The sequence below is a fragment of the Macaca fascicularis genome, chromosome 3 (assembly GCF_037993035.2).
Source record: "Macaca fascicularis isolate 582-1 chromosome 3, T2T-MFA8v1.1".
Lineage (NCBI taxonomy): Eukaryota > Metazoa > Chordata > Mammalia > Primates > Cercopithecidae > Macaca > Macaca fascicularis.
In genome coordinates, this window is record NC_088377.1 from 124,024,993 (window position 1) to 124,047,788 (window position 22,796).

At 37.3% G+C, this 22,796-nt stretch overlaps 1 long non-coding RNA gene across 2 annotated transcripts in view; it reads left to right on the forward strand.

Moving 5' to 3' along the window:
• LOC102143495 (uncharacterized) overlaps positions 1–22,796 on the forward strand; it is a 158,711-nt gene that overhangs the window by 24,157 nt on the left and 111,758 nt on the right. For both annotated transcript variants that reach the window (XR_006696824.3, XR_010585772.2), the window contains exons 2-4: positions 15,166–15,344; positions 15,842–15,886; positions 17,707–17,796. This is a non-coding gene — a long non-coding RNA (uncharacterized lncRNA). The remainder of the gene's footprint in view (positions 1–15,165; positions 15,345–15,841; positions 15,887–17,706; positions 17,797–22,796) is intronic.

The following is a 22,796-nucleotide window of genomic DNA, read 5'->3' on the forward strand; positions in this document are numbered from 1 at the left end:
CAAAATCTCCTTAAGCTGATAAGCAACTTCAGCAAAGTCTCAGGATACAAAATTAATGTGCAAAAATCACAAGTATTCTTATACACCAGTAACACACAAACAGAGAGCCAAACCATGAATGAACTTCCATTCACAATTGCTTCAAAGAGAATAAAATACCTAGGAATCCAACTTACAAGGGATGTAAAGGACCTCTTCAAAGACAACTACAAACCACTGCTCAGTGAAATAAAAGAAGACACAAACAAATGGAAGAACATACCATGCTCATGGATAGGAGGAATCAATATCATGAAAATGGCCATACTGCCCAAGGTAATTTATAGATTCAATGCCATCCCCATCAAGCTACCAATGAGTTTCTTCACAGAATTGGAAAAAAATGCTTTAAAGTTCATATGGAACCAAAAAAGATCCCACATTGCCAAGACAATCCTAAGTCAAAAGAACAAAGCTGGAGGCATCACGCTACCTGACTTCAAACTATACTACAAGGCTCCAGTAACCAAAACAGCAGGGTACTGGTAACAAAACAGAGATATAGACCAATGGAACAGAACAGAGTCCTCAGAAATAATACCACACATCTACAGCCATCTGATCTTTGACAAACCTGACAAAAACAAGAAATGGGGAAAGGATTCCCTATTTAATAAATGGTGCTGGGAAAATTGGCTAGCCATAAGTAGAAAGCTGAAACTGGATCCTTTCCTTACTCCTTATACAAAAATTAATTCAAAATGGATTAGAGACTTAAATGTTAAGACCTAAAACCATAAAAACCCTAGAACAAAACCTAGGTAATACCATTCAGGACATAGGCATGGGCAAGGACTTCATGTCTAAAACACCAAAAGCAATGGCGGCAAAAGCCAAAATTGACAAATGGGATCTCATTAAACTAAAGAGCTTCTGCACAGCAAAAGAAACTACCATCAGAGTGAACAGGCAACCTACAGAATGGGAGAACATTTTTGCGATCTACTCATCTGACAAAGGGCTAATATCCAGAACCTACAAAGAACTCAAACAAATTTACAAGAAAAAAACAAACAACCCCATCAAAAAGTGGGCAAAGGATATGAACAGACATTTCTCAAAAGAAGACATGCATACAGCCAACAGACACATGAAAAACTGCTCATCATCACTGGCCATCAGAGAAATGCAAATCAAAACCACAATGAGATACCATCTCACACCAGTTAGAATGGCAATCATTAAAAAGTCAGGAAACAACAGATGATGGAGAGGATGTGGAGAAATAGGAACACTTTTACACTGTTGGTGGGAATGTAAACTAGTTCAACCATTATGGAAAACAGTATGACGATTCCTCAAGGATCTAGAACTAGAAGTACCATATGATCCAGCCATCCCATTACTGGGTATATACCCAAAGGATTATAAATCATGCTGCAATAAAGACACATGCACACGTATGTTCATTGCGGCACTATTCACAATGGTGAAGACTTGGAATCAACCCAAATGTCCATCAGTGACAGACTGGATTAAGAAAATGTGGCACATATACACCATGGAATACTATGCAGCCATAAAATAGGATGAGTTTGTGTCCTTTGTAGGGACATGGATGCAGCTGGAAACCATCATTTTCAGCAAAGTATCGCAAGAACAGAAAACCAAACACCGCATGTTCTCACTCAGGTGGGAACTGAACAATGAGATCACTTGGACTCGGGAAGGGGAACATCACACACTGGGGCCTATTGTGGGGAGCGGGGAGTGGGGAGGGATTGCATTGGGAGTTATACCTGATGTAAATGATGAGTTGATGGGTGCTGACGAGTTGATGGGTGCAGCACACCAACATGGCACATGTATACATATGTAACAAACTGCACGTTGTGCACATGTACCCTAGAACTTAAAGTATAATAATAAAAAAATAAAAAAATAAGTGTAGAGGAAGAAAAGAAATGAAAGAAATGTCTTTTTCAACCCTCATAGAGTCCGTTGGAACAGAATTCTATACTAGACAAATTAATGAGAGAAAAACAAATAGAAGTTTATTAACATATACATATATGGGAGACACCCAGGGAATGACTTATCAAAGTGGTGGCTTTGAATTCCAGCTTATATAACATCCTCAACAAAGAATAGTGAATTTTTAGAGAAGTAACAAGACAAAAATGACTTTGAGTCTCTAGGTTGTGACACCTCCGAGGAAGGTAAACAAATGGCGGATAAAGGATGGTTAGTAAACCTTGTTAATGTAGATTCCTCTGGTGCCATCTACAGGCCAATAAATGTCCAAAGTTGTGTTCAGTGTTAACCTCTGTTCTCCCGCTTTTCAGCAATTGAAGGTCAGAAAGCTTTCCTGAATCTGTTTCCTCTTAAATGCCTTTAGCTCAATAATTCTTCATGTTTTTGGGTGGAATAGTCTGGTATCTCATATATGTTAATTTAAAAATGGATAGTAATGGTGAGACAACTAACTGCATGTGTCTGTCAAACTGCATGTTTGGTTCACACTTGGTACATAGCTTCCATAACCTTGATGTTAGACAAAGTCCACCGTCATCCTTTCTTCTCTTTTTCAAAGATTTTATGTTATTTTATTTTGCCATTTCCTGGACCAGTTGTTGGCAATGCTCTGTGCCCTCCTCTCCTGGCTCTTCCATGGCACCCCTCCCCATGGAAGGCTACACTCCCTGCCCCATTGACAGCAGGTTTGGCCATCCTCAGAACTCATATCATCCTTACCACATGTCCTTTAGGAAAGAAATCCTCACTAGACCTTCAATCCCAGCCCTGCCACTTTGGACTGGCGTGATCTCAGACAAGAAATTTAAACTAAGGCCTCAGTTTCCTCATCTGTAAAGCAAGATTAAAACTGCAAAGCTTTGTTATGACAATAACATGACTTAATTCAGGTCAGAACAGGGCAACCTCTGGCTTATAGTGAGCACTCAATAAATGCAAGTTGATGTTACTAGTGGCACAGTGATCGGGCTGGATTATGCAGGGCTATACCTGGGTAAGAATCTGGATTTTATTTAGAGTATATGGCAAGAACTGTGGGACTAAGCCCAGGGCAAGAGGCCCACACGAGAAAGAAAGCAAATGTGATGACTGTTAACTCATTCTCACCTTGAATTTAGAACTCAGGAAATAGGGAGTAACTTGGATGCTTTGACAGGTAAGGGTTTTGAATGGCCTTCACTGATGCAATCTATTCCCCCCAAACTCCTTGCTAAAGTCAGGAAATATAGTTTGGGTCCTACCTGGGATGCTGCCAAATAAATATCTGGCTTAGTAAGCTCCTTCATCCTCATCCTCTTTTGTCAGATTTGAACATTACCTTTCTAGTGATGTCCCTTAGCAGAAAAAAAAATGCCCCTAGAAGAGGTGACTGTATGGAAAAAGGAGAAGAGGCAAGGAGAAGCACTGGATATCAAGAGTGGAGACAAGGTCATTGGGAAGAAAGTAGAAAGCGTTAAAGATGATATAAGACTTCCACACATGAAAACCTCTCCTTTCAAAGAAGTTAGTAACATAGTACACAGTGTATAACATAGTGCTGAGAACTCAAAATATGCTTAATAAATACTTGGTAATCAAATCTTCACACAGATATCATAATTTTCAAATATGTAAACATAGATTTTCAAGGACTCATGATGGGAGACATGGTGAATTTAGGACTAACCCAGCTTTGAAGAGCATAAATCCATTTCAAGTTTCAAGATTAACAGAACAGTATTGCTCTTTTTTTTTTTTTTTTTTTTTTTTTGCCATGTAAAACATCTTATTTTTCAAATGGTTAACAATTTTATCTTCAATATAGTAATATTTGAAATTTATGAAAACTATAGAATTAGGAAACACTGTACATTTTGAGTACATTTGGGTCAAACACTGATTTAGATATTCTACACATTTTTTTATCATTATAAATATCTCAGTAAGCAGAGGTACTCACACAAACCCATTTTTACATTTTTAGGAATTTTTTGAGCCAGTTCTCTCACTAAGTTGAAATCAGCCTTGGTGGGAATACTTGCACCTCAAAAGCTGGCAAATGCCACAAACCAGCACTCCGTCCCGAGAGCCAGTTATTATGCATTTACCATCACACTATTGCAAGGAAGTATTATTATCCTCATCTTACAAATGAGCAAACTCAGGCGCAGACGTTACTATCCTCTCCAAAGTTATCCATTTACTACTACAAAGTCAGGTTTTGGAGCTAGGCCTTCCACTTCAAACCCCATGCTGTATTCTTTAAGTATTACTTCATAATTTGAAATCATCACTAATGATCCACTTCGTTAGAGGTGTAATTTGAATTTAATTGAAAAGTCTAACTTGCAATTCAAACAATCATTTTCTTAATTTGTTACTACTTTAATATTTAAAAATTTATAAGGACCCTTCAAATGGCACAGCTGAGGAAAACTTGCTTAATTATGTTTTCATTAATTTTGCTAAGCCAATCTCATGCCAATGACTGTATAATTTGATCCCAGAAGCAAAATCATTTGGAATGCAGGACATGCTCAGAAAAAGATGGCTACTATCACATGAGAACAAAAGAGTCCCGTACTAATAATCATACTGTTTTATTCAACATCCAGAGACCAGTAACCTTGAAGTGGTAACCTATTTCCATGGAGAATACCTGTTGAGGTCAAAGCTATGGTAACAGTGAGGCCAAATCCCAATGTTCAAGAAATGAAGTTAAATCCTAGGACAGTGAGTTCTCAACCTAGACTGCACATTATATGGTCCCGCACATTACCCCAGGACCATTTAATCAGAATCTCTGGCTATGGAACCTGAGAATTTGTATATTTTACCAATCACTTGAGTGATTGTTCACTGAAGACTAACTTTCATCATAGGTCTTGCTTTCTTTCTCTTCCACATTGTCATAATGCCATGTGTAAACAGCTGGGTCTCTCTCCCCATCAACTTAGGTATAGAATATCCAGTGGGCTCTGCCCTACATTCCAGGCACCTTCTAACTATACATTCTGCGCTCTAGCACTCCCTTCCAGCAGACCACATCTTTGTCCAAAGAACTCAGAACCGAAGAATCCTCAGCTTACCTTCCTTCCACCTCTAGAATAAGCAGATTGAAATTCTGATTAAAATCTCGGTATCGTTCCCTTCAGATGAATTACTTAGTTTTATACTCCTCATTCCCTCATTCATTCATTTCTTTGTTCCATCCATCAGTGGAAAGAGTACATCTTTTAAGTCAGTTAGAGTTTCCAGTCCTGCATTGATTTCTGGCTGTGCCCTTTAATAGCTGTGTGACAATAGACAAGTGTTTGACATTTCCAAGCCTCCGTTTCCTTCCTTGTAGTATGTGGATAACAATGCCTAACTTGTAGTAGATTTCAAAAATCTAAATATGATATTATGTACAAAGTACCTAGCATAGTGAAGTGATTATATCATCAACTGATTGTTTAAACAGATATTATGAATACGGCCCTTGTGCACAGCATTATATGATGGACTGTAAAGAAACAAAATGATGAATAAGTTAAGAACCTGCACTCATAAAATCTAGAGTCTAATAAGGAAGACAAGATGAACCTCTGAATTACTGTAAGATAGGAAGTACACACAACCATAGACAAGAGACAGGGGGACAGATTAGGGCTTTTAATAGAGAATGGGATGAAAAAGGAAAAAAAATTACTTAATCCTGTAGGTCTGCAGATGATGAACTCTCAGGGCTAAGATTATTCAGGAAAAATTTCCTTCCCACTTCACATATTATCTTTCTGTACTGGCTGGAAACATTCCCCAGAAGTCAGCAGTTCTGTCCAACAAGTATTTATTGGCCATTGGTCTTTTCAATCTTCTCAGGGCAGGCTACTATAACCTTTATGCCTTAGGAGAATCTACTCACTGCTTCTTTTCATAGGACTCATTTCCAAATCTAGCCCCTAGCTAACGGTATTTTTTTTTTTTTTTTTTTGAGACTGAGTCTCCGTCTGTCTCCCCTGGAGTGCAGTGGCAGGATCTCTGCTCACTGCAAACTCCGCCTCCTGGGTTCACGCCATTCTCCTGCCTCAGCCTCCCAAGTAGCTGGGACTACAGGCGCCTGCCACCACACCTAGCTAATTTTTTGTATTTTTAGTAGAGACGAGGCTTCACCGTGTTAGCCAGGATGGTCTCAATCTCCTGACCTTGTGATCTGCCCGCCTGAGCCCCCCAAAGTGCTGGGATTACAGGCGTGAGCCAAAGACTCTCTTTCTCTCCTTTTCAGATATAAAAATGCAAGTCATGCTTTAAAATCCTATCCTATTCATCACTTCCTTGAAGTTTTCCCTGACAGATCTTTGGCCTAAAATAGCCATTATTTTGCACATGACTATAAGCACCAATTACAGTGTTTCTCAAAATTTTCAGAAATCAGACTACTGAATCTGAATCTCTGGTGATAGAGAGCTAGGAATCTTCATTGTATATAGAGGTTAGATAATGTATATGTACATTAATGTTTAAGAACTTGCCACCAGTCTATTTTGCTTCATTTGTATGTTGCTGCCTCAACAAGAATGCACATTTTCACACCATAAAAAGAGGTGGTCTTTTGTAACAACAGTCTATTTCCACCACCATCAGCAGCAGCAGCATCTATCACTGTGCTAATTGTATAGTAACAGAAGGACCTTGTATGTGCAGCCTTATGCATTATGTTGCCCATAGGCAACTGAAGGAACCTCTGGGACCTTACTTGGGGACCAATGTGAGGGCAAAATTTCTGCAGTGTTAGAAATGATTTATGGGATAAAAATGTCAACCAAATATAATTAAAATAAGTAATATTTTAAAATTATGATGACATTCTCCTTTGATTCTAATAATTCTCTGAGATAAATTTATGAATGAAATGGATGTAAGATTTGTTTAAATAAGTGTCTTGGTCTTGTAATTTCTCAGAGCTTATACCATTTAGGCCTATTGCTACCTTAGAGTTTTGACTTGTAGCTGCCTTAACCTATTGGATTACTTTTTTTCTCCAGGAAGGAGTTTCATTAAACAACTTTTGGTATATCTATTTATCCTATGGGAACAGATGCTATAAGTCTAATATTTTTTAACTCAACCTTTGCTAGAAAATGTGACTACGGTACAAGGAAGTTTAATGAAGATACTTTTGAAAGAATGAGGAACTTGAAACATAGGGCTTTTAGAAGAAGCATAAGGCAGTTATTGTGTCTTGTAAGATAAGGAGAAGGTTAGAAATATGTACATACCAATTGCCATAAACATTAAGTAAATTTCAAGTTTCTGTCTTAGACTGCTCAGAAAGCCAAAGTGCACATCTGCAATATTGAAAGTTTTGTTTTAATATTTCCAAAGATTATCAACTTACAACCTTGAGACTAAGAACACTTATAAGAAACATTGGTTAAGACATTATTGTAAAAAGTGTTTACTTAAAATTAAATGTACCCACTAACTTTATCAAGGTTACTTATAACTAAGACATTGGAGATCTATCTCTAGCTAACATAATACTAAAATGAGGCATAGATTCCTTTAAAATTAGGAACATAACTAAGGCATTCCTTTCTACAAATGAACAAAAACAAAAACAATAACTTTAAAATCTAGTGCATAAACTCTATTTTACATTTCAAACTCCTAGCCAGAAGATATATGCTCCTATAAAATTCCAGCCAGATTGGATACAGTGTTTAGAAAGAATGGGTACAGTGTTTAGAAAGAAGAAAAATAAATTAATTATAGACCTTTGTTTCTAGCAACAAAATGTACTAGAGATCACTATGCATTCTGGCTATAAAACACCCAAAAATTCAAGAAAAAAAAAACGGATAAATGGATAAAATATTCTTTTAAGTCAATGAAGGGGTTGGGAGACAGTAAAAACAGATCCCCTGAAGGTAGAAACTATGCAGGAAGGGCAATGAGCTCTTAAAGCATCATACATCACCTGACTTCTAACAGCACAGGGACTATGAGGAGCATGGGGATGAGGGTGGTGCTAGGGACTAGACCTTGAACCCACATTGGTACATTGGTGTCGTGTTGGACCAAAAGCCACATCACAAAAGTCTAGGAATCAAGAAAGGCTATATTGAGGAAACTGCTCAGCAGAGGCAAATAGCAGGAAAGGAAAATCTAAAATCTGGAGGAAGATACCACACAGTTAACACAGGGTTCAGAACTGGAGTACAAAAATAATTCCTAAAAAGAAAAACACAACTCAGTATAAACATGAACATGACATGGTCAGTTCACAGAAGAGAAAACACACTGACAGTAAATGCAGGGAAAATGTTCTTACCCTTGTTTGTAATTAGAGAAGTGTGATTTGGGAGTACTTTATGTAAACAAAAAGACTTTGTTAATGTGTGCATAAATGTATGTGTGATGATTCCACCACTGGGTTCTCAGAACCCTGGAAGCCAGTTCCCTAGCACCCATGCAGAAGATGGGATGAGATTGATGTAGGGAAACTGATCAGCTGAGAGTAAAGACCTAAACATATTGACATCAAGTGTTCTTTCCAGATGGCTCAATGAAATCACCCAATAGGTAAGACCACAGTCAACAGAGCCCTACCTGTGCATTCAGAGCTACCAATAAGCTATTTAGTCTCCTGTTCTTCGTAATGAGCAAACAGCTAAAATTATCAAGCATCTAAAGAAAATTCCCAACACAGACGATAGAGACCACAAATAACACATAATAATAAAAATAATCCCAGCACTTTGGGAGGCCAAAACAGGAGGTTGCTTGAAGCCAGTAATTTGAGGCAAGGCTAGGAAACATAGTGAGACCCCATCTCTACAAAAAGTTAAAAATTAGCCAGGCACAGTGACATGTATCTGTAGTCTTAGCTACTTAGAAGGCTGAGGCAGGAGGATCTTTGAGCCCAGGAGTTTAAGGTTACAGTGAGCTATGATCATGCCACTGCACTCCAGGCTGGGTAACAGAGTGAGACCCTGTCTCTAAATAATAATAATAACATTAAAATAAACCAATTTGGAGGAAACAAACACTAGTCAGGGAGACAAAAACCTCTTATCTTCAAATGGACAAGAAAAGATTTTGAAATATTTGAAAAGGTTTTATTTCAATATTTTTTTTAATGGAACTATCAGTCCAGCCTGAATCAGCTCAGGGAATGTCGAAAGACAGCTCACCGTGAGCTGCTCACATTTCTGCACATATTGCCAGCAAGGTACTTACTGTTCTTTGTTCCAGACTATTTAAGGATGTTTCCAAAGCAAACAGTCTTGGAAAATAGAGATAGTGTTCTCCTCTGGAGCAAAGGGCGGCATGCTTACGGCACATTATTAAAGATTTGAGTTCCATACCTCAAAGTTTCTCTCCTGCAACACAACCTACTACACGTGCAGGTGTCATCTGGTCCTCTTTGCATTACTTTGTGGAAATTGGATCTTGGAAACCAGCACAAATAATGCTGATACTGTGTTTACTGCTATGATTTGAGTAATAAACTATCTCTGAAGATGTATTTCCTCAGTCTCTGACCCAGGAGTCTCATGTGTTCTGTCAGCATACATAAAATTGTATATGGCTGACTTATTAGCCTGCAAGTAGAGTGGAGTCTCAGAGCCTTCACAGTTCTTGACAGGGAATTCATTTCTTATGTTTTGATCTTCCCCTGAAAGCCAAAATTGGCCCATGCTGAGTTTAGAAGCAGGACTTACAGAGTAGCTTCCGGGTTGTTTTAGTTTACAAAACTCAGTAGCAAGTTCAAATCCAGCTGGGAAGGGAAAGGGAGCTATTGACTATTAGATAAGAGCTCTCAGGAAAGGAGAGCTGTGGTTTATTAATGGCCTAGCTTCAGCTTTTCTGAGAGTTTGCAGAAGCCATTCATAAATTAGTGGGCAAAGTCATAAATGAGTTCTAGGGAACATAGGGCTTACTGCTCCTGAACATCCAGCTGCAGAGTGGGGGAATTTTATATATCATTCTGTATTTGGTACATTTTGCAATAGGAAAATCATTTTTCCGTTTGTTTGTTTGTTTTGAGACACAGTCTTGCTCTGTCGCCCAGGCTGGCCTACAGTGGCTCAATCTCAGCTCACTGCAACCTCCACCACCAAGGTCCAAGCGATTCTCCTGCCTCAGCCTCCCAAGTAGCTGCAATTACAGGCGCCTGCCACCACGCTGGGCTAATTTTTGTATTATTAGTAAAGACGAGGTTTCACCATGTTGGCCAGGCTGGTCTCAAACCCCTGACCTCAAGTAATTCTCCTGTCTTGGACTCCCAAAGTGCTGGGATTACAGGGGTGAGCCATCATGCCTGGCCCGGAAAATCATTTTAAAGTTACTGGATTCACGATAAAGCCTACTGCAGAGCCATTGCTGTCAGCTTTCCCATCCGAGAGCAATCTGGCAAATTGACAGCTACATGGTGTCTATGACCCAACAATTGTCTGGTTCTTAAATAAACACTCCAATTCCAGGCCAGGTGCGGTGGCTCACGCCTGTAGTTCCAGCACTTTGGGAGGCCAAGGTGGGCAGATCCCCTGAGGTCAGGAGTTTGAGACCAGCCTGGCTAACATGGTGAAACCCCATCTCTACAAAAAATACAAAAATTAGCCAGGCATGGTGATGCATGCCTGAAATCTGAACTACTCAAGAGGCTGAGGCAGGAGAACCACTTGAACCCAGGAGGTGAAGGTTGTAGTGAGCCGAGATCGCGTCACTGCACTCCAGCCTGGGTGACAGAGAAAGACTCTCTCAAAAAAAAAAAAAAAAGAAAAGAAAAAAAAAAAAAACACAACACTCCAATTCCAGAAATAAAGAGTGAGGTTCATGAGTATGTGAGAAGGTATGTGTTATAGGTAACAAACTAATACTGTCCTTAAATTCTAGAAAATCATAAAATTGTAATAATGTCTCTTCTTCTGACCCAGCCCCTAGAAACTGAGTGACATTTGGCAAAATTAAGAGTTCAATGAAATACTACCTCTAGAAAATCATTTAAATTGGCCTGTTGAGTGATTTAAAATTTATTTTCCAGACCTCACTCATTATACATTAACCAGATTAATTTACACCAAAATAATATAGTTTGAGATAAAAGAGAAGATGAAAATAAAGGTATTGGAGTAAGATATAAAGGAAAAAAATTAAAGCTAAAGAGAGAGCAATGAAACCCTCTAAACTGATGAGTTATCAGAAAAGAGTATACCTGGGTAGAAGACAGTTTTAACAAATTTTCTATACTTAGTGCTTAAAATTTGAGGTTATAACTTTTAATTATTCAAAATATTTACCACTGGAATTTGTCTTCGCACAAAGAAAAATATTTTTTAAACCAAATCAAAGTAAGAGATTATATCAAAATTTTTTCTCATTTAGGCATTATCTATCATAAAGATATATTTAGAGAATTTTAAAAACTTTTTCCTCAGCAATATTATAAAATAATATTCTTTCCTTTACGTAATAATAGTCCCTTCTAAATATATATTAAGCCTATTGAATAAGTATATTATTCTACATTTATAACTGTTTTACACAAACGTGATTCACTAATATTACGCTATAAATTGTATTCTGTAATTCTGAGGAAAAAATGTTAAGGCTGATTTTTGTACCATCATTTCATTTTAATAGTTTCTTTGATGCAAACTTTTTAATATGACTCCAAGACATAATATCATAATTAAGTTAGTTTCTACCAATTTAGCAGGAGATAAGCTATGTTGTATTACTCCAACAAAGCATCCTGGGAAAAGTCATTCATTTATTGATTCAACACACATTGATTCACTGTAGCTGTAAAGCACTGTGTTAAATTCCATAGGGAAACACTGATGATTGGAAAATGAGGCTGGCATCAAACTCACTGTCTAGTAGAATGAAATGTTCACAAATGACAAAAATGTAGGAAGCATCATTACAGCAATACAGATAAAGGATAATAAGCTCTGTGAGGATAGAGATCACTTATATCCCACTTTCTGTTGCATCTTCTGCACCAGGAACGTGCTCTGGTACTTTGTGTTTCCTGAAGAATAAAGAAAGAGGAGGCAATTGACCTAGGCTTGAAAGATGTAAGGATATAGACAAAAGACTCTTAAAAAACACATTTGTAAAAATCAAAGTTATACTTCTACATCTTATTTCATTAATTCAGTTCTTTTGCAGCTTGTGATGAATGGCAGAGTGTGGTTCCAAACCTCCCTCTCTGCATTGTCCTGTCACTGCAATCCAGAAAATCATCAATAGGACTAAGGGCATTGCAAGCCCAGGAGGTATCACGGTTGCTCAATCCAATGAGTGTTGCATCTTTCAAAGGAGTCACTTTGAAATACACTAAATAATATCATTATTCAGTATACGCTTGAAACTTTTATTTATAAAACTTTCAGAATCTGCATCAGTTGCTTTTAAACATTGTCAACATCCTCAGTATTCACAAAGGATCAGAAATCAGAATGGCCTTAGATCCCTTAAGAAGCAAAAAAAAAAAAAAAAAAAAAATCAAAACAAAAAGACAGTTGAGCAAAGTCTGCAAAATTCTGAAGGAACTGGGTTATGGGACACAGTATAGTGTGACTACGACAAATGTAAGCCCCTTTTCTAAGTATAAATTCCAACTCAAGAGTTTTTACTTTGACCTTTGGTAAAAATGCACCCTACCCTATTGTTGCTTCTTTTTTAAAACAAATTTGTTATCAAATATTTAAGACACATAAAAAGATATAAAGATTTATAATCATGAACACCTAGATGCCCACCATTCAGGTTAAGAATTAAAATATTATGATAGCTTAAGCTTGTCACATTCCCCTTTTTCCTTCCTGAGTGGGCAGCGATCATCCCAAATTAGATGTTTCTCATTACTGTGTATTTCTTGTTTTTTGTTTGTTTGTTTGTTTGTTTTGAGATGGAGTCTTGCTTGTTGCCCAGGCTGGAGTGCAGTGGAACAATCTCCGCTCACTGCAAGTTCCGCCACCCGGGTTCACGCCATTCTCCTGCCTCAGCCTCCTGAGCAGCTGGGATTACAGGCGCCCACCACCACGCCCGGCTAATTTTTTTGTATTTTTAGTGGAGATGGGATTTCACTGTGTGAGCCGGGATGGTCTCAATCTCCTGACCTCGTGATCCGCCTGCCTCGGCCTCCCAAAGTGCTGGGATTACAGGCGTGAGCCACCCCAGGCGGCCCTGTGCATTTCTTTATACTTTTCCTACATCTGCATATAACCCTAAACAATATATTTTTTCATGAAATTGTAAAACTTTAAGCAGTAACATACTGCAATATTCTTTCGTAATTTTTTTTTTATTTTTATTTTTTTTGAGACAGACCAGGCTGGAGTGCAATAGCGGGATCTCAGCCCACTGCAACCTCCACCTCCCACGTTCAAGCGATTCTCATGTCTCAGCCACCTTAGTAGCTGGGATTACAGGCATGCACAGCCATGCCCAGCTAATTTTTGTATTTTTAGTGGAGACGGGGTTTCTCCATGTTGGCCAGGCTGGTCTCGAACTCCTAACCTCAAGTGATCTGCCTGCCTCGGCCTCCCAAAATACTGATCACGCCACTGTGCTCAGCCTGTAATGTGTTTTTTTTTGTGCAACATTATGTTAATATACATAGTTCTGGTTCATTGATGGACTTAACAGTTTGCCTCCTTTTTTTCCTGTTAGGTTGGTACAAAAATAATTGCGGTTTTGCCATTACTTTCAGTGGCAAAGCCGCAGTTACTTTCGCACCAACCTAATGCTATGACCAGTATGACCCTGAAGATTTTTGTTCATGTACCTTTGAGTTTATGAGTGAGCTTTTCTTTAAGTTGTGTAGGAGATTTTCAGGCTTTTATGGATAATAGGCATTATCAGTTCACCATCTATTACCAAATTGCTTTCTACAGTGGTTGATTTGTACACTCTCACAAGAAGTGTATAAAATTGCAGTTGCTTCACATCATCCTTTATACTTTTAAAATTTTGTCAATCTGATGGATATTTTAATTTTCATTAAAATTACTACTAATAAGGTTTTGTGTGTGTGTGTGTGTGTGTGTGTGTGTCTTCTTCTGGTTGCTCTTCTGTGAATTGATGATGATGTTTTCTGCCCTTTTTTCTATTAAGTCGTATACTCGTTTTTAAAATTTATACAAGTTCTTCATATATCTTGGATATATGTTGCAAAACTTGTACATGCTGCAAATAGCTTCTTCTAGTATGCGGCCTTTTTACCATAATTATGTTATCTTTTGTTAAAAGTTTCAGTTTTCATGTAGCCAAATTTCTCAATTTTTTGATGACAGTTTGTGTTTCCTACACCTTTTTTATCTTGTGCTTATAAGGGTATTCTCCTATATTTTTCCTAAAATGTCATATATTTTGTCTTCTTTATTTAGGTCTTTAATTCATCTTTTGGGTGTGCTGTGAAGTAAGGATTTGGCTTTATTTTTTTCTATTTTGGTAACTAAATGTCTTGGCACCATGTACTGGCTACTGATCTACAAAGCCACCTCTGCCAGATATCAAGTTTTTACATATGTCTGTGTCTAGACTCTCCATTTGTTTCCATGGTTTCTATCAATCCCCACTTTAATATAACACTTTTAAAGTCACTGTAACTTTATTATAAATCTTGTTGTTGAGTAGAACAAATCATACCCATTCCCATCCTCCTCCTCCTTCTTTCTCCTCTTTCTCCTCTTCTTCCTCCTCCTCCTCCTTCTTTCTCGTCTTCCTCTTCTTCTTCCTCCTCCTCCTTTTCTTCTTTCTTTTTTCTTCTTTTCTGTCTCAGATGATTATGCTCCTTTCATGTACATTTTTGACCATTGCTCTTTTCTTGCACATTTTCAGATTAGCTTGTCAAGTTCCATTAAAACTGTATTTTAGTTTTGATTGGAATTACTAAATAATGTTTTGGATGAAGCTATACAAAATCACACCTAAATTGATAGGTAGGACTTTTATAATGTGATTCTGTGTAAGACACACAAAAAATTGCTTTTTAAGTAGCTAAGACACACTGTAAGAGAGTGTAGTCCTGTCTGTTACTTAACTTAATATTCTTTTAACTCTTCTGGACGAAGAAACTGTAGTCATTTTATGGTTCTAAAAAGAGAACAATTTTAAGCTTTTAAAATTTTGGTCGCTCTTATTTTATATATAAACATTTTGCATTTGATTTTTTAGAGAAACAAAATTTCTTTCTCAGAACGGCGATCTTCATTGTAATTAAAAGCATGCTAAGCAGGCATGTGATAACCAGCACTGCCACATATTTTCTGCCACAATCATCTAATAATCGTCCATTTACACGAAGAGCAACACAGACAACAAGAGAGAAAGCAGCATTTGAAGGCTGAAAAAAGGTAACAACATAGTCTGTCTCTTCTGATGAGCATTTGTGTTGGCGGAGTACACAAAAGCAAAATGAAGGATCAAAATAATTTGAAAGTTATAGAAAAAAGCAACTGAGCTAAAAACAAAAATGAAAAAATGGATATACCGATTAGCTTGATTACAGCAATTATTTCACTCTATATGCATATACCAAAACATCATGTACACTTAAATATATGCAACTTTTTCTTATATCTCAACAAAGCTGCAAAAATACTAAAGCAATGACAATAAAAGTGGAATAAAAAAGAATAAACAATAAAGTAATATATTTTTAAAGTAAAAATATTAGAGTATGTTTTAGAGGAGTCAGCAGTATTGTTTTATCAAAAATGCTCTTAGTAAATATTATTATGTCTTCAATTCTCATCTCTTCCCAGCCTGTTTTGTAAATCTGCGTTTTTGCTGTGTCTTCTGATTTTTTGACTAGCTCTTACTTGTATTCTCTATCACTTTATTCTAACAGCATCAAATTTAATAAACTGCTGATTGTTCCTGAAGATATGCTAAGGTAAGGGTTTCCACAACATTTTTTCCAATTTGCTGAGTGAATGAGAACTTGCTATTGTGGTTCCTTAGTTCCCGGATAACTATGAAATCTCAAAAGCTTTAGTAGCAGTACACTATTGACTGCTAATATTTTTAATACCAAGACTATGTGCTATCTCAAAAATTATATGAGAGTTTATGAGGCTTAGCAAAATTAACTTGCACAAGTTCACACATCCAGTCAATGTCAGATATGAGACTTAAACCCAGAGATGTCCAGCTCTAAAGTTTATAAGAGTAAACATCAATGCTTCTGTTATTTGTTGATATTGCCATAACACAAAATTTACTTATGTAAAAGCACGTAAAGTGAATTCTGTTTTTCATATTGTTAGTTTCAGCTGAAATAACACTTTTATATATATGTTACAGAATAGGGGATATTTGCAGCCAGAAGGAATAACTTACTACTCCCTAACATTGTGTTACAACCTATTATTGTTTCCAAAACTCTTCTGATTTCTTTATTCTCTTTTTTTGCTGCTCCAATCCTTAGATTTGCTCAGGTGATTATCAGAATTTCAAAATTACATCACTAAAGCTTTTATAATGCTTGAAAAAGATAGAAGGATATGTCTTAATCTTTTCAAGCTGCTATGACAAAAGATCAGAAATTGGGTGGCTTATAAACAACACATATTTATTTCTCACAGGTCTAGGGACTGGGAAGTCCAAGATCAAGACACCAGCATTGGGTATCTGGTGAGGACTCACTTCCTAGATGGCCATCTTTTCACTGCAGCCTTACCTGGCAAAGGCACGAGGGATTTCTTTCAGGCCTCTCTTATAAGAACAGTAATCACATTCATGAGGTCTCTGCCTTTATAACCTAATCATACCCAAAGACACCACCCCCCACCTCCTAATACCATCCCCTTAGGGGTAGGATTTCAACATATTAATCTGGCAGGAGAAACAATAATTCAGATCTTAGCAGATAAAATAAATTAAGTAATGTAGAATGAAAAAGAAAAGATTTTTTTCTTCTTCTTCTTTTTTTTTTTTTTTTTTTGACAGAGTCTCGCTCTGTCACCTAGGCTGGAGTGCAGTGGTGCAATCACGGCTCACTGCAACCTCCACCTCCCAGGTTCAAGCAATTCTCCTGCCTCAGTCTCCCAAGTAGCTGGGATTACAGGTGCCCACCACCATGCCTGGCTAATTTTTTGTGTTTTTAGTAGAGACAGGGTTTCGCTATGTTGGCCAGGGTGGTCTCAAACTCCTGACCTCAGGTGATCCACCCACCTCAGCCTCCCAAAGTGCTGGGATTACAGGCATGAGTCACCTCACCTGGCCTAGATATTTTCTTTAAAAGTCTCAATATTCTAGACCAAATATTATTCATAAAATAATACTCCAGGAAATTAGAGGAAAATAAAGTATACAGTGATTACTTAGAGTGAGCAATGTGTATATATTATGCCTCATTTATATTTTACAAACAAAAACAATTTTTAAGAGCTATTTGGGTTTCCAAGACTAAGTAATTAACATGGCAATTGTCATAGTACTGTTAAGTATTAATTTAATAAATGATTATCTCACTTGGCATTCCAAATATGTCACATTGAAAATAGCTTCCTGGCCAAATAAGAATATATGCAACTTTTGATAAAATGATTACAAAAGTATATTTTTTCATAGCATTAAAGTAAGTATCATAGATGTTTCTAACCTGAATAACGTACAAAGATAAATTGTTCTGATAACATTGCTGGCTTCAAGTTGTATAACCACCCTGGATTCCAAAGCCTCTGATACTTAGTATCTCTATTGCTTTCCTAGGGATCAAGGTTTCAAAAAGATCCAAAAAACTGGGTTTACAGAAGAAGACTGAGTGTTGTCTGACCTCAAGCGTATGGGATGCCAGGCCAGGTAAGTGAATTTGTAAAAATAAATAATGGGCTTAGTATTTCTAGAAAGAAATAGTAAACAAGAACACCTATTTCAATGTGGTAAGGGGAAGACATTCTTAAAATGATAGGACATACCTGAGACTTGATAATTTAAAAATGAAAATAAAAATACATGATGTGGTAAAACTGGCTTTCCAGTTTGAAAAAAAAAAGAGAAAGAGAACGTTCTATTTTCTCACATCTTTCTCCAAAATAATTCCTAGGTAGATAAAAAATATCAGAAGAAAACACAGCTTATGGATAAACATTATTATATATTGGAGGAAGGTCTTCCTTTCCATGACATACCATGCCAAATCCAAAACAAAAATATTATTGAACTTAACTCCCAGGAGTGATTTAAAATTAATAATTAAATAATTAAAATAATAATAATAATAGGCAAAGCTAAAAGTAAAAATAAATCCATATATTTGCGTCAATATGCTGGAGGATTATCTCCAATAAAAATGGTTTCAATAATAGACTGGATAGTAAACAACGAAAAAATGATAATAACAGGCAGTTCAAAGAATTAGAAATGTAAATAGTTTAAAAAACACATGAAAGGATAGAAATGCAACTTCAGACTTGAGGATGCTGTTTTTCACTTATCATATTAGTAAGTATCTTACAAAACATTAAAAAATCCTGAATTGATAAGGGCATGATAAGACAGGGTTCCCACATGCTATTGATAAGAATGTGAATGGGTACAACCATGTTTGCAGGGTAAGTAAGCGGTATCAACTAAAAGTTTAAGTGTGCATATCATTTAACCCAACAATCCTACTTCTAGGTATTTATCCTAAAATGTTTACAGTATAAATATTTAATGTGTAATGACCATGTGTCTAGTCCAGCAATTTCATTGCAGCATTATAAGCAAAGCAAATGTGTAAACTAAGCTAAACAGACATACTTAGGAGACTGATTAGATAAGCTATTGTACATATAGCTTTTTAAAAATCGAGTAATTTTATATATATTACCATAGAAAAATATCCATAATAATTTAAGTAAAAAAAAAGTAAGTGAAAAGTAATATATTAAGTGAGAAAAGCAAGCCGTAGACTAATATGTTTAGTACATTTGTTTAGAATAATCCCATCTATAACATGTTTATATATGTGTGTACATATATGTATAATTTTATATATGTATTTATGTTACACAATATTGAATTTGTTACAGAATTTTATATTTATTATTACTATTGACAATAGAATAGATAGATGGATGGATAGATCAATAGATCTGATTTTCTTCCTCTTCGTCTCCTATTTCCCTTTCTCACTTCTTTGGTAAGGCGTCCTTTCTTATTTAAGATGGTGACACTTCAAAGCTATGCTAGAGAGCTGGTTAATATGAGCGAGAGAAAGGTCTGTAAAAGCTTCCATTGTGAAAAACTGAAAAGATCCATGCCTTGTTCCCAAGGAGGACCTCCCAGCACCTTCCAGGAGGGAGCCAGGCACCAGTGTCATTACCTTGAGAGCCTTCCAGGAGGGAGGGAGTCCTCCATAGTCTGAGACAGACAGAGAATTATCTGGAGTGGGGAGTGGAGAAGGAAAGAAACTGGAATGAGAAAGGTCTTCCAAAGTCCATTGCAGGCAGACGCTGAATGGACTAAGGGCAACAACTTGGGAAAAATGAAGAATTACTTTGTAGGTGTTTGTTCCGTATTCTATTTGTATCATCAGTGGACTAATAGTAAGAGAGTTGTCTTTCTTCCTCTTTCTGGTAATGGAGTATACCTGCACACTTTTCCAGATGTTATTACAGGAAGCACTAGGAATATTTATCAGAAGATTCTGAGATTATACATTGAATTGTTAAATCCTAGGGAACAGGATGGGGATGAATATAAAACGTTTTCTACTTCATTCAGTTCTACATTTTTCAAATTTTTAGAATTAAAACATAAATTACTAGAAAATAAAACTATTATCAATCTTTTTTTCTGTTTCTGTTTTTCCTTAGGCAAAGCATCTCAGAAAGATAAAGATTTGGTTTCCACCATTTAATTATATTCATCCATCTTTAGTAGAAGAGCATGTAGGAATCAACACATATTTATAAAGCATGTGCTATATGAATATAGCATTCTGCTCCAGAACATGAAAAAAAAAAGATGTTGAGCTTTTCTTTGGGGAAACCAGACTACACACATGAAAAGTGATTAATGTAAAGCAGAAGTTACATACCTAGAAATAGTAAGCTTTATAGGTGATAAGGTATGAAGTGAAGTAACTACGGTCAGAGAGAGAAATTCGGATAACCAAGGAAAAGATAGTCAAGTCACTACTGTAAGCCAAAATCCATTAGTAATCTTTGAGTGTGTGGTGTCAGCAATGTGTTTAGAAGTTAGCTATCAGAGACTGAAAGAATTATGAGAAAACATGTGTCTAAATTGGAGGCATGTGAAGAGCCTCGAGAAAGCTCTTCTCTTCATAGAATCACAAACTTTAGCACTGGCAGAAATCTGATAAATCAGTCTCTTCATTTTATACGTGTAAGTAAGTGAGGCCTGGGGAGGATCAGATAACCAGCCAAAGGTCTATAGCCAGTAAATTAAGGCTGGAATCCAGACCTATGGGCTTGCTACCATTCACAAGAATTACATTCTTTAAGTTATGATCTTGGGTTCTTATTGTCTATCAATAAAACTAATGTTCAAATATGTGTTCTTTTCTAAAGCCTTTTAAAGTATTTTAAAGTCCATGAAATCTAGGAAGCCATAGATGATCATTCTAAGCTTTTTTAGAACAAGATTACTGAGAATGCAACTGAATTTTAGAGACTACCAGTCACCAAGTAAGTTGCTCATGCACTACTCAGATTATCCCGATAACATTTGGATGTTCAGGAAGGTCTTGGTTAGCACCAGTGACTATCCCTGCTTCTGCTGAGGATTTTAGCCACAAGTAGGCAAAGATCCCCAAGGTGATAGCAACAGTTTGAAATACACCATTTATAGCTGTCCACGCAATCTTTCAAGCAGATTAAAATTGAGTCTCTGTCACTGGTTTTAATGGCATAGATTTAGTACCTTTCAGAAACTCTTTTACTGAAGTGTTTGAAAATTGGAGACACTATCAAATCATATTTCCATTTTATACTCAAAACCTTTTGAGAATTTAGAGAAATGCTTTATTTTATGTCATTAAATAACTTAATGTATAATGTACATAGAAAATGTTGCTTTGAATTATCTTTCACAGAGTTTAGAAACAATTATGAAAAAATGACCTGCTAGTCAAATATTAAATGGTAATGTTTTCCTTCATAATTATCATGCACTGGGGCATACTGCTAAAATGACTAATTAATGGCTGTATTAGGCAGGGTCCAACTAGAAGACAGAAACTGCAGAGTAATTTGAACAGGCAAAGTTTAACACAAAATTTAAATCACAGAATTATTAACTGTAACAGTGGATGGAAGAATTAGCTAGTGAGAAGTAAAGAGAATGCTCAAGAATATAAGAATAGCAGTTGTAGGAGCAGCTACTGCCCTTAGGGCTGAGACATAGCATTTAAAGAAGAGATAGATCTGGGAAAGGCCCCTTCCAGGGATCCGTCCCCCGTTAGAAAGAGCATAGCCATGGTTCAGTGGACGACAGAGAAGTCTGAGGCTTTGTTTGATGCTGGTGTCTTGGGGAATGCTGTTCACAGGGGTTGCAAGGTGGCAGCACTCTGCTGCAAGGCCTTCTGTGCAGATGCCAGGGGCAGTCGCCCACAGAGAAAGTCCAGGTGCTGTTGGCCCCTGGCTGCTGCTGTAGCCTGGCACTGCAGAAAAAGGGCCCACAACAGGAGTCTGCCCAGAAGAACACACTGCTGCCAGGAAGAGAAAAGTCACTCCTCCTCCAGCATCCCTTGGGCACTCTTCTGACAAAGCTTGACAGCTGGCCAGCTGGCAAAGGAGAAATATTTTCAGAGTCCAGCTGCACTGCTCCAGTGCAGAAAATGAAGGGTAAAATTGGGCTGAAATGCCGTCAATTGATTAGCAGCACAACTGTTCAGTTGGGTTCTGATAAACGGTTCTGGTTATCTGTCTTATTAGTCAGGGGTCTCTAGAGGGACAGAACTAATAGGATAGATGTGTACACAAAGGGGAGTTTCTTAAGGAGTATTAACTCACATGATCACAAGGTCCCACAATAGGCTGTCTGCAAGCTGAGGAGCAAGGAAGCCAGTCTGAGTCCCAAAGCTGAAGAACCTGGAGTCTGATATTAGAGGGCAGGAAGCATCCAGCGGAGGAAAAAATGTAGGCTAAGCCAGTCTAGTCTTTTCACGTTCTTTTGCCTATTTTTTATTCTGGTCACATTGGCAGCTGATTAGACTGTGCCCCCCCCAATTAAGGGTGGGTCTGCCTTCCCCAACCCACTGACTCAAATGTTAATCTCCTTTGGCAACAACCTCACAGACACACCCAGGATCAGTACTTTGCATCCTTCAGTCCAAGCAAGTTGACACTCAGTGTTAACCATCACATCTGTATTCTTCAATTTTATCTCTGTTAAAATGACAATTCCTGTTTAACTGATATTAGTTGTTGGGTGTGGAGGGTGAGTAAATACCTCCTTTTCACCTCACTCATGTTTCATGGGGAGGAACTTCCTCTCTCCACTGCTTCATCTGGGAGTGGTGTATCTGATTGGCCAGTTTGGGAGAATAAGCAGGAACATTTGGCTCAGTGGCTTCCTCCTGCTCTTTCCAAGCCAGCCTGCCTTCAGGATGTGTACTTGCTTCATCATCATTAAAGTACATTCAGAAGGACATGTGTGTAATTCAGGGGTAGAGAGTGTTAGGTGTGCACACATCTAAGCCACATTCTTCAATTCAGCTTTTATCAGTAATAGATAATTTCAACCTCTACCCTATTCCTGCATGTCCACTTCTCAGTTGGTTCTGAATTCATGTGGGAAAAGACAGGAATGGTATTTATTGACCCAGCTGAAACTCCAATATTAATCTACCC